The 13,272-nt window shown below is 32.8% G+C and overlaps 1 protein-coding gene across 2 annotated transcripts in view; it reads right to left on the bottom strand.

The window, feature by feature from the left end:
- Positions 1–13,272, bottom strand: part of LOC114339180 (septin-2) — a 129,777-nt gene that overhangs the window by 77,759 nt on the left and 38,746 nt on the right. The window lies entirely within an intron of this gene.

Raw genomic sequence — 13,272 nt, forward strand, 5'->3', positions numbered from 1 at the left:
GACTATAAGGGCTACTGTATGCATGCTGTATCCATGATTTTTTACTATGTTTCTTTCATAACTATTGATGTATCTTACCATTGGACTGTATTCATGGTCCCAAGCATGTTTGCTTATTTAATATTTATCAAAATTTATGTTTTTGATGAAGATTCATGCTCATTCATCCTAACATTTAGTTGTCTTGACACTTCTCCCAGATAAAAGTTATTGCATTCGCAAGGTATTTTATAAATGCAATTAGACTCTTACTTTTCTTTTATGGTATCTTTTAAATCAGTAATTCATATGCTTCTTCTTCTTAGTCTAGCCATTCACGTCCACGTCTGAACATAAGCCTCTTCAAGTCTTCCTTTCCATTGTTTTTTGTTGTACGCAACTTGTAGCCAATTTTTCCCGGCAGTTCGTTTCAGATCATCTGTCCATCTCATAAGAGGTCTGCCTCTGGGTCTTTTGTGTTGGTATGGTCTCCAAGTTAGAATTGTTCTGTGCCATTTGTTTAGATCGCTCCTAGCTACATGTCCAGCGTATTCCCATTTCAATTTTAATGATTTTTGTACCACATCGGTGACTTTGGTTTTCTGTCTTATCCATGTGTTTGTTTTTCTGTCCTTAAGTGATATGCCAAGCATTGCTCTTTCCATCGCGTGTTGAGTGACTCTGAGTATGTTCATATTCTTTTTTTGTGATTGTCCATGTTTGTGACCCATATGTTAATATCGGAATAATGCATGCATCAAAAACTTTGGATCTAAGATGTAGTTTAATTTGCTGATTTCTGAGTATATAGTTCAGGTTGCCGAATGCTGCCCATGCTAACTTTCTTCTTCTTTTTATTTCTTCCGTTTGAATTTCCCTATTTATGAGTATAGTATTATTTTTTGTCGTAAGTATTTACGAGTATATTCATATGCTATTAAGGTTTATATACAAAGTCATTACATTATCATAATATGAAAATTGGAAAAATTCGCTGTCAAACGAAAGCACGTTATATTTTCATTTAATATTTACAATAATTATTTGAAAACAGGTTGAAATAGGTTTTAAAACTTAGTAAGTTATTTTAAACTACCTTATCATTTACAGACAGTCGTTAATATTAAATAATATGTAAATAATGTTTTGAGTCATTACGTGACTTCGAAGCGTGATTTAAACGATTATTTAAATTATGTTATTGTGAGACTATGAGACTATTTTGTGATTGATATGCCTACATAATTCATTATGCCTATTCGGAGAAATTAAATGAAAGATAACTACATACATCGCAAATAATAATAAAATTATTTAATGGAGCTGAACAATAAATATAGATTATAAAAAACATAAACATATTATGCATTTTTTAATTCCTATATGTAAGTTGTGTGTTTTCAAGAAAAAAGGACAAAATTTCTGACGGTTTGTAACAGTTTTAAAAGAGTATGGTAGTTAAGAGTTGCTTGTTTTTTTTATATAGGTACAAAATCCGTAAAAAAGATAAATATACAGGGTGTAACAAAAAGGCAGGTCATAAATTAAATCACATATTCTGGTACCAAAAATAGTTCAATTGAACCTAACTTACCTTAGTAAAAGTATGCACATAAAAAAGCTATAGATATCCTCCATCATATATATCCTATCATCTTCCTTAGTCTCAGCATCCGTATGGCTTGCAAATTGTAGAAGCCTCGGAGGTGTAACCAGAGAAGGTTCCCATTGTTTTCAGTCTGGTGGGATATAGAGTAACATTACGTTGTTTTATATGCCATTAGAGTGAAAACTTAGTCATTTGCTAGCAGTTGCCGCTAGGGCATCTATGCCATTTCGTTCTTTGCAATCCGTGACTGCACGCCGGGGTTTGTTTTGGTTGGATCAGAGAGAGCAGCATATGTGCCTCCTGATGAGAGACTAATAAGATTCGAAACCGGTAGAGGTGCTTGCTGCACTTCTCTGATTGGACTAGAATATGATGCGGCTGTATTTTCGTTTTGCAACGAAATTGAAAATGGTTATTCATTTTTGATTTACATGTTTACTCTCATTAGAGTACGAAGGGAACCATTCTCGTTGGAATTTTACCGCCCTGAGCAGATGGGACGTGAATTATAAATTGTAAAATTCCCTCATCTTCCTTAGTCTCAGCATCCGTATGGCTTGCAAATTGTAGAAGCCTCGCAGGTGTAACCAGAGAAGGTTCCCATTGTTTTCAGTCTGGTGGGATATAGAGTAACATTACGTTGTTTTATATGTCATTAGAGTGAAAACTTAGTCACTATAGATATCCCTTTGAAGTTACAAAATAAAAATCGATTTTCGCCAATATATCTATTGCCAACAAGATGGTCTGATGGCATAAAACGGATCGAAAAAAGTTGGATGCAAACAGCACAAAACAGAAATACAGTGGAACTCCGATAAGTCGGCCTCCGATAACCCGGAAGTCCGGCTGACCCGGACCGATTTCCATCAGACAAAACAAACATTTTTTCACTTTGATTGAGTTTTTTACCAAGAAATAAACAGTACTGTATGCAACTGTACGTAATTTAGATGTATCGTGCATATCTATTTTATTAATTTTTACCATACTCTCCGGCTAACCCGGATTTTCGATAATCCGGATCGGCCGCGGTCCCGATTAATCCGACTTAACGAGGTTCCACTGTAGGTACATGGAAAATACTGAGAGAGACCTATATCCAGCAGTGGATAGATTCGGATTGAATGATGATGATGATGATCGATTGCCAAACTGTTAGAGATTTTTTAATGAACATGGACTAACATTCTTATGTCAGGAACATCTTAAAAAAATAACAATGAAATTTTGTGCACCCCATAAAAACTTTATGGGGTATAACTAAATTATTAAAAAAAGGAGATAAAAAGCAGCCAGAAAACTACAGAGGTACCAACTTGTTAAATACTAGCCTAAAACTTACAACTAAAATCTTACAAGACGTAATGAATCAGAGGATAAGTTTAGCAGATGAACAATAGGGTTATCGTACTGGAATATCGTGTACAGATGCAATATTCCTCATAAACCAAATTACTGAGAAATCACTAGAGTATAATAGACCAGCATTTCTATGTCTGATTGACTTAAAGAAAGCATTTGACAGAGTAAGACTCAAAGATGTAATCCATCTTCTGTATAATAGAGAAGTCCCTCTAGATATCATAAAAACTATTGAGAACATCTACCAAAGCAACAAAATGGGAGTCAGAGTAGATGGACAACTTACAGAACTTATAGATATAGGCAGCGGAATAAGACAGGGAGACTCATTGAGTCCTATGCTTTTCAATTTAATCATGAATGAAATCATCAAAAACGTCAACAAAGGAAGAGGATATAGAATGGGAAACAAAGATGTACAAATACTCTGCTACGCAGACGATGCAATATTGATAGTCCAAGATGAAGATAGTCTGCAAAGATTAGTCCACAGATTTAACATAAGAGCAAAAGAATTCAATATGACAATTTCATCTCAGAAGACCAAAACAATAGTAATCAGTAAAGAACCAATCAGATGCAAAATAGAAACTGATGGTATCAGTATTGAACAAGTAATAGAAGTAAAATACCTTGAAATTACATTGTCAAGTTACGCAGACCTAGACAAAGAAGTGAGAAATCAAGCACAAAAAGCAAATAGATTGGCAGGATGCCTTAATAACACTATATGGCGAAACCGACATATTAACACTGAGATTGAAGTGAAGAATTTATAAAGCCATTGTAAGACCAATAATGACATATGCATCAGAAACAAGACCCGATACAGCCACAACACAAAGACTACTGGAAACGGCAGAGATGAGAGTACTGAGAAGAATTACAGGAAATACACTGAGAGATCGAAAGAGGAGCGAAGATATTAGAAGACAATGTAACGTACAGTGTATAAACGAATGGACACTAAATAGAAAAAAAAAATGGAACAACCACTTAACTAGAATGGGGGAGAGAGGTGTGGTCAAAATAGCACGAGCTAAATCACCAATAGGTAGAAGAAGTATCGGCCGACCGCGCAAATGATGGAGTGACAACCTTCCATAGAGGTATCAATCCGCCAATGAAGAATTGCTTATAAAGAGGAAGAAGAAGAAGAACTAAATTATTATTGTGGTACCATTAGTTAAACACAATGTTTTAAAAACTTTTTTGCCCCTTAGTACTTTTTCGATAAGCCAGTTTTTATCCAGATATTTTGAACATTTGTAAAAACCACCACACATTTTTAAATGGTTAAGAAAGATTATAAAGACCTAGTAATAATATTATGAAAATAATATTCGAATCCATTAACCAGTCTAATTTGTAATCTTACATAACCATTTACAAATATGTGGTGGATTTTACAAATGTTCAAAATATCTCGATAAAAACTGGCTTATCGAAAAAGTACTAAGAGGAAAAGTTTTCAAAACACTGTGTGTAACTAATGGTACCACAATTATAATTTAATTAGAATGTACAAAAATATTTGAGGAGGGGTTAAGGGAAGAAAACCCCCATAAAATTTTTATGGGGTGCACAAATTCCAGTGTTATTTTTATAAGATGTCCCTACCATAAGAATGCCACATGTACTTTTTCAATAAAAAATCTCTAATAGTTTTCGATATACATATTGAAAAAAAAATCGATTTTCATTTTGTAACTGCAAAGGACTATATGTAACTTTGTTTACGTGTACAATTCTGCCCTCCTAAGCCAAAAGGGCGTATCTCAAATTTTTGTTATTTTCTGTTCTTTTCACTTTAGTGTTGCTATGTACTAACCGGAACATAATACTAAGCGAAAAAGCCGTATCTCAACTTGAAACAGGCTAAAAACGCTAAGAAAAAAGGCACATCTCAATAATAATCCGGTCAACTTAAACATCAAAATGCTTGGCAAATAACAAAAATTGCCGGAGAGCCAAATTTTGGTGGAGAGCTAGGGTATACCATAATAAATAAAGTTTAAAAAGTCCCCATCGATCCCATGTGTGCGTCAAAAGTTATTCGGGGTCAAAGGTTTAAATTTGAGATTTTTTGGATTTTTTTCGAAAACGTTAAGTTTTATCAAAAAAAAACCTCAAAGCAAAGTTGTAAATCTTAACATTCTCTACAAAAATTGTCCTTACAATTTTTTTCCTAAGAGTTACCATTCCTGAGATATCGCGATTTTAAAAGTTACTTTATACATTATATGCACATATATAAGCCACGTATACATATAAGACAAGTATAAATGGCTATTTGTGTCTCTTTTATATAGTATATTATACTATTCTGAAAATATTTCTTCAAAAGGTAATCAGTCCCAAACTGAATTTCCTCTATCCACGTGTCCTTGAAAAACATTTGGCTATACCATTGTTTCAAAAATAACAGATTGTCTATGATAGGCAATGGCTACAGTATTGTCCGTAGGTCTGGTTCATAATATTATCTGTTTCTTTTAGTGCTAAAGGTTCAGTTCAAGTGAATATAAGTACTTATTACAAGCGTCTACCATTTAGTACCTTATTACATTATTGATGGAGGGTACCTACTACATCACGTTGTGTGGGATCGAGAAGAAACCTTCAGCGTTATTTTTCATAAATATGTTCAGTATCTACGCAGACATTACGGGCTTACAGTGACAGTGGTATTTGAGGGCTACAATGACTCGACAAAGAATATTAAAGCTGCAGAACAACGTCGTGGAACTACAAAAACATCATCGGGTTCCGAGATTATCTTTGATGAAAATATAACAGTTCCAGCGAATCAACAACAATTTTTCGCCAACAATAATAATAAATCTCGTTTCATTTCCATGTTAACTGACAAATTAACAGCTGCGAATATTGAAGTTAAACAAGCTAAAAATGACGCAGATGATAATTGAGGCAGCAATTGAAAAATTTAAGACAACAAACACAACAGTTGTAGTTGGTTAAGATGTTGATTTGTTGGTACTGATTACTGCAAGGACTCCAGTAGATAAAGTTATTTATTTTCTGAAACCTGGAAGGGCTCAACAGCGAACAGAGATATATTCTTCGAATAGTTTATCGGCTTATCCCAAATGCCAAAAGTACATTTTATTTTTCCATTCGATAACCGGCTGCGACACTACGTCCGCAATGTACAGAAGGGGCAAAACGTCAGTACTTAAATTATTCGAAAAAAAAAAGATTTGACTGACTGCTGTAAAGTTTTTACAGAACTTGATTATACACCGCAAACAATAATTACGGAAGGAATTCGCTTTCTTGTTGCGGTTTATGGAGCTCCAAAAAAATTGTTTGTCTTGATAAATACCGATACTTAACTTTTGTAAAAAATACGCGAAACAAGAAACAAGTACAACTATCATGTCTTCCTCCAACATCAGCATCTGCTTTTCAACATTTGTATCGAGTATATTATCAAGTTCAAACATGGCTAGGCAATGAACTGAATCCAGAAGACTGGGGTTGGAAATTAATAGATAATACTCTGGAACCGATTAAAACCTTACTCCCACCTACTCCAGAAAAACTCCTTAACACTATTTTTTGCAATTGCAAAAAAGGTTGTAGTGCCAAATGTGGATGTAAAAAAGTCGGGTTGCTGTGTTCTCTAGTGTGTACCAACTGCCAAGGTCAGTCTTGCTCAAATGTCCAGTTTAGTACAACAGAGGAAGACTCCTGTGATTTTAATGAAGAGACCAATGACTCAGTCACATTTGAACAATTTTTGAACATCCAGCAAGAGGAAGAGGAAGAAGATGAAATCGAAGAAGACTTGACTGTTGAAGTAGACTTTCAAGAATATGAATATGATTAAAATATCTAAAGAAATCAAAACAATAGTTAACCTAATAATCAATAGCAATATCAATAATCAATATCAATAATAAGGTTTTATCTAGAACTTGACCGGTATTGTTATGTAGAACTTGACCGGTCCTTAAATTATCCTAAAATTGTCAAACCAGTTAGTGGAGTAGGCCTACAGGGGAAACCAAGGTAAAAAAACGAGCCGAGTACACTACCTCACAGATGGTGTGGAAACGTGTGCATATCATGTATAATGTGACTCTTTGAATCGCGATATCTCAGGAATGGCAACTCTTAGGAAAAAAAAGTAAGGACTATTTTTGTAGAGAATTTTAAGATCTACAACTTTGGTTTAAGGTTTTTTTTGATAAAACTTACCGTTTTCGAAAAAAATTCAAAAAATCTCAAATTTTGACCTTTGACCCCGAATAACTTTTGACGCACACATGGGATCGATGGAGACTTTTTAAACTTTATTTGTTATGGTATACCCTAGCTCTGCACCAAAATTTGGCTCTCCGGCAATTTTTGTTATTTGAAATGTCTATATAGACCGGGTTATAAATTGTTCAGATCGTAAGCCAAAAAGTCATATCTCAAGTTACTTAGCAAAAAAGGCCTTTCTATGGGTTAAGGCAGTTTGTTTTAGAAACAAATAACCTGAAATAACAACTTTCCTTAGCGAATAGAACCTATCTCTGAGATATGCCTAATTCGCTAAGGATTGTAACATGTGCCAGATGGCGAGGTGAGCGCGAGAGTAGCTAACTCAGCTGATTCATTTTCATTTGAGTATCATGAAAGAAACAACACATTTCGTTACACATTGAAAAATGAAAATGGAGAATCTGTAATAGTGTGTAAAGTTTTTTTTTATAAGTACTTCGGGCTATGACAAAAGCAATGACAAAGTATTCCGGAACATTTTCAAAAGCAACAGAAACTCCGTAGTTCCTCAAAAAGACTCAAGATGTACGAAAGAACCTAACAACAAGATTAATAGCGACCTAATCAAGGGAGCATGCTCCTAATCATTTATATCTTACCAGCGAATTGAGCTTCACTTGTATGTTTAAACACTTCAAAGAAAAAATCCTTCTTTCGTGTGTTCATATGAAAAGTATAGAAAAGTAGCTAAAGACATGAATATTATATCAATAGTTAAACGTGGCCACGAGGAGTGCGAGTTGTATCAGGAATTTAATGAAAAAGAAAACCTGGATGAGTCATGTGAGAGTGGCACTAAATGGAAAGCTCGCAAGGAAAAGGCAAATAAATCAAGAAAATTATACACTGAAGACAAAGAAAAGGAAGAAAATGTAAAGTCTATAGTTTATTGCGCAGACATGGAAAAAGTAATTATGCTTCCCAGGCTGGAGATGCTTAAATCTGCCATATTTACACATAGAATATCTGTGTACAATGAAACACTTGTACCAGTGGGAGAAAAGCAGAAACATTGCAAACCTTTTGCTACTGTGTGGCACGATGGCCTGTTTGGTCGGACTAAAGACGAGTTAATCAGTACTTTTAACCAATTTCTTTTGTTTAAAAGGGATGTGGAAAACATAACAATATGGTTAGATAACTGTTCATCTCAAAACAAAAACTGGTCTCTGTTTTCTGCTTTGTTGTACCTAATAAATTCAGATGAAACAAACACTTCACAAGTAACTTTAAGATATTTTGAGCCAGGCCATACATTTATGGCAGCAGATTCGTTCCATCACAGAGTGGAGCTGTCCATGACACGCATGGGGAACAGATTATGCCTTTACAGATTTTGTGACTGCAGTCAAAAATGCATCAATTGGAACTGATGTTTGGGATGACTTCTCATCTCAATACAAACTCAACAAAATTGTACCACGACCACGACCGTACCTGCATGACATGCCAGAAGTAGTTGTTTCAAGAGGTAAACAGTCGTTTAAATACAAAAATGACTTTGATGAAAAGAAGTATAAGGAAATCAATTTTCTAAACTCAAAAATCACAAAAAACCACATTTTTCCTAAACCGAAGTCTCAAGTAACATAAGAGAACATCTACTGAAAAGAAGAACAGCATAATCAAAAACCTAGGAGGAATCATAGGAAAACCGTGGATGAAGTTTTGGGAAAATTTTGTAGTGTCTGATTAGAACTGTTAATTTGTGGAAAAGTTTTTTGCTTTAACTGAGTATGTAAAACATTAAAAAAGGGCTGTTTAATAAATTTTTCAATTTTATAAAAAAAGTTTTGCTATTTAATTAAATCTTTATTGAATTCAGCCTATTGTTGGTTTCTGCACTTTATTAAGTTAATTATTTGGTAAATGTGTTTAAGTTTCAAGTGTTCAGAAAACTCCCTTAAATCTAATTAATAGCGTCAGGGCCCCCGTGGCCGGGCGTGCAACGCGTGCGACGCACGCGGGCGTAACCCCGAAAGGGCGCCAAACCGAAGGTTTGGTTAAGAAATATGTATTTTAAATGAGATCATTTTTTTATTCAATCTTAATTTTAATTTTTCCATTGACTCCTAGAGAAATCTCAAAAAAATAAATATTGTGTTATTACTGAAAAAATAATTAAAATATTATTTTATATTTGGTGTTAGTAAACAATTTTACTATTATTGTATTTTTAAAAACAATATAATTTTCGAATATCCGTTTTTCAGAATTAATGTTTTCTAAAGTAAAAAATAGTATTTAACCTAATTATGGACTGTACCTCAGATTCAAGTAGTACAAAGCAAATAAGCCTGATTTTGAGTTATGTTGTATTAAACGATAATTCTAAAAAAAGTTCAAATACAAGAGAGTTTTTTAGCTTCTCGAATAATATTTGACACTACAGGGAAAGGGTTATTTAATTTTGTAGTTGAACTATTACAAAATTTAAATATGAAAGACATGAGAGGTCAAGGGTATGATAACGATGCCAATATGCATATATGATAAGGATAGGATAATCCTCGAGCTTTTTATACCACGCGCTGCATACTGCATACAGCTTAAATTTAATAATGAATGATGCTGCTAAAGTGTCAAATAAAATAGTAAACTTGTTTAATATAGTAGGTATAAGAACTTTACGTTTTTTTCTCTTCCTCCACAAAAAGATGGGATATTATAAACTACATGTTCCTGAGTTAAATCTAAAACCCCTAAGTCATACAAGATGGTCAAGTAGGATAGAAGCTACAAAGTCCTATAAATTTCATATAATTAAAGTTTGTGAGAATCTTATAAATATAACAGATAATGATACCTTTAACATAAAAATTGGACAGTATTAGAATAATTGATCAAATCCTAAGTTCGTTAAATAGTAGATTTGATAATATGATGTTTTTTATGATTTTTTTTTTGGTTTTTTAGTGATATTATTACGTTAAGTGACGATGCTATTTTAAAAAAACTGTCTTGATCTTCAACAAAAGCTAACTGATCCAGTAAACTGAACTGAACTCACTACTAAAAACTCTTAATAGTCTGTTGCTTCTGGTGGTGAGAGATCATTTTCAAAATTAAAGTTATTAAAAATTATTTGAGTGGTAGAGGAAAGATTATCTGGTTTGACAATATTAGCTATATAGGGTGAGGCAGATAAAGGGCCTATTAGAAATATCTCGAGAACTAAAGGCAACAGAATCATGAAAATTGGAATGAAGGGGTTTTGAAGAGTGATCTATTTAATGAAAATATTTTCATCTATTTTCTACTTCCGGTTATACCGGAAGTTGCTTATAACTTCGTTTTTTTAAATGGGGCACCCTGTATATTTTTACATTTTTGGATTTTATTATACAGGGTAGTTTAAAAGATAATTACGTGTTTTTATTAATTTCGTAGCAAATTTCACACCCTGTAGAATTATAGTACTTTGATATCAAAAACTATATTTACATTCAGATGGTTTCTAATATAGTCTACTATTGTTAAACATTATTAGTATAGCTATATATTGAATTTTAGTATACAGGGTTGGTCAAAACAGGGAATGAATATTTTCTGAGTTGTCTTAAATGGAACACCCTGTATTTTAGTATTGTAATGAAATTATATTTTATGGTACTTTTTTATTTTATAAGCATTCCCTATACCTAACTGCTTTAATTTGTGAGTTATTGGTGATTCAAGCCAAACATTAATTGCAACAAAAAATACGTGAAAATTTATTAGGTTGGCCTTGAAAATATTCAGTCACAAATAATTTTTCGGAAATAAATATTTAATACATATTAATCTAGACTGATCGTTAAAATTCCCAATAATGGTTGAGCTATCAAAATACTTACGTAGTTAAGATTGTTGGTGCGATTAACAATTAAGCACAAATTAAAGCAGTTAGGTATAGGGAATGCTTAAGAAATAAAAAAAGCAACATAAATAGCATTTCATTACAATACTAAAATACAGGGTGTTCCATTTAAGAAAACTCAGAAAATACTCATTCCGAGTATCGACCAACCCTGTATAGTAAAATTCAACAATTAGCTATACTAATAATTTCTGACAATAGTAGACTATATTAAAAATCATTTGAACATAAACAAAGTTTTTAATGTCAAACTACTTTAATTCTACAGGGTGTGAAAATTGCTACGAAATTAATAAAAAAATGTAATTATCTTTTAAACTACCCTGTATAACAATACAAAACCTCATATTTTAAGAAATAAGACTTCGAGTAGAATCCAAAAATGTAAAAATATACAGGGTGTCCCATTTAAAAAAACGAAGTTATAATCAACTTCCGGTATAACCGGAAGTAGCAAATAGATGAAAATATTTTCATTAAATAGATCACTCTTCAAAACCCCTTCGTGCCAATTTTCATGATTCTCTTACCTTTAGTTCTCGAGATATTTCTAATAGGCCCTTTATCTGCCTCACCCTGTATAGCAAGAGCTCGTCAATAAAATTGACTTTGAAGATAATATAAAAGAATTTGCTGCAGTCAAATCTAGAAAAACAAAGAGCGTAGGCCCAAAATTTCGGACCAATGTTTTTTAAATGTAAGTACTCATTTTCTTCGAATACTGAGAAAACTAATAAATATTTAAAAAAAATTTAAACCCAGAATGAAAGATTACATTATTACTAATGGCCGAAAGTCCGTTAAAATAAACAAAAAGTTTTTATTTTTGAATGAGATATTTACAATTAAAAATCATAATAAATTTTCTCTTTTTTTACCCCTCTAACTTATTAAAATAAACAATATAGAAGTTTTCAGGGATTTTCGGCTCTCGGTAATAACGTAATCTTTCATTCTGCGTTTAAATTTTTGAAAAATACTTATAGTCCTGTCGCCAGGGGGGGTACAACGACCTTCTTAATTCAGATGGACTTACCCAAGTTTTTTTTATGTATTTTGGCCCGTAGAACACGAATTTTTTGGGTAACAGTTGATCCGGATGTCGATAAGATTGTTATAAACAAAGAAGTTGAGGAATTACATAACAGCGATTTCTCGCAAAACAAAACATTTTTTGGTATTTTTTGGGTCATTTTAACCAAAAAATGTTCCTACAAGTTTTTTCGTAGGATGCATAGTTTTCGAGATAAACGCGGTTGAACTTTCAAAAAATCGAAAAATTGCAATTTTTGAACCCGAATAACCTTTGAATAAGAAATAAAATAGCAATTCTGCTTACCGCCTTTAAAAGTTTGAGTCAAATTATATCTGTTTTGAATATTTGCATTGCTAAAAATTTATTTTTTGATTGTTAAAAAAAGCTATAAACACATAGTGTTCCCGTGCCTAATACATGCGTTTTAATGCATGCTACATAGAAATAGCCTCGCTTGCACTTTTACCTCCTCTACCTACTCGTTCGATTTTAAATGAGAAATCATTAAAAACATCACTCAAGCACTAGGTGTTTATAGCTTTTTTTAACAACAAAATAATAAATTTTTAGCAATAAAAATAATTAAAACCGATGTAATTTGACTTGAACTTTCAAATGCGGTAAGCAGAATTGCTATTTTATTTTTTAATCAAAAGTTATTCGGGTTCAAAAATTGCAATTTTTCGATTTTTTGAAAGTTCAACCGCGTTTATCTCGAAAACTATGCATCCTACGAAAAAATTGGTAGGATCATTTTTTGGTTAGAATGAACCAAAAAATACAAAAAAATGTTTTGTTTTGCGAGAAATCGCTGTTATGTGATTCCTCAACTTCTTGGTTTATAACAATCTTATCGACATCCGGATCAACTGTTACCCAAAAAATTCGTGTTCTACAGGTCAAAATACATACAAAAAACTTGGGTAAGTCCATCTGAATACAGGAGGCCGTTGTACCCCCCTGGCGACAGAACTATTAAGTACATACTAGTTTTCTCAGGATTCGAAAAAAATGAATACATTGTGGATATAAACTGCTCGTCAAAAGTTAGGGATATAGAAAATTATGCTGTTTTCAAAGTTGATTTTTTCGCGAACAGACGGATTCCGCTATTTTTTTATTATTTTAAAT

The sequence above is a fragment of the Diabrotica virgifera genome, chromosome 5 (assembly GCF_917563875.1).
Source record: "Diabrotica virgifera virgifera chromosome 5, PGI_DIABVI_V3a".
Lineage (NCBI taxonomy): Eukaryota > Metazoa > Arthropoda > Insecta > Coleoptera > Chrysomelidae > Diabrotica > Diabrotica virgifera.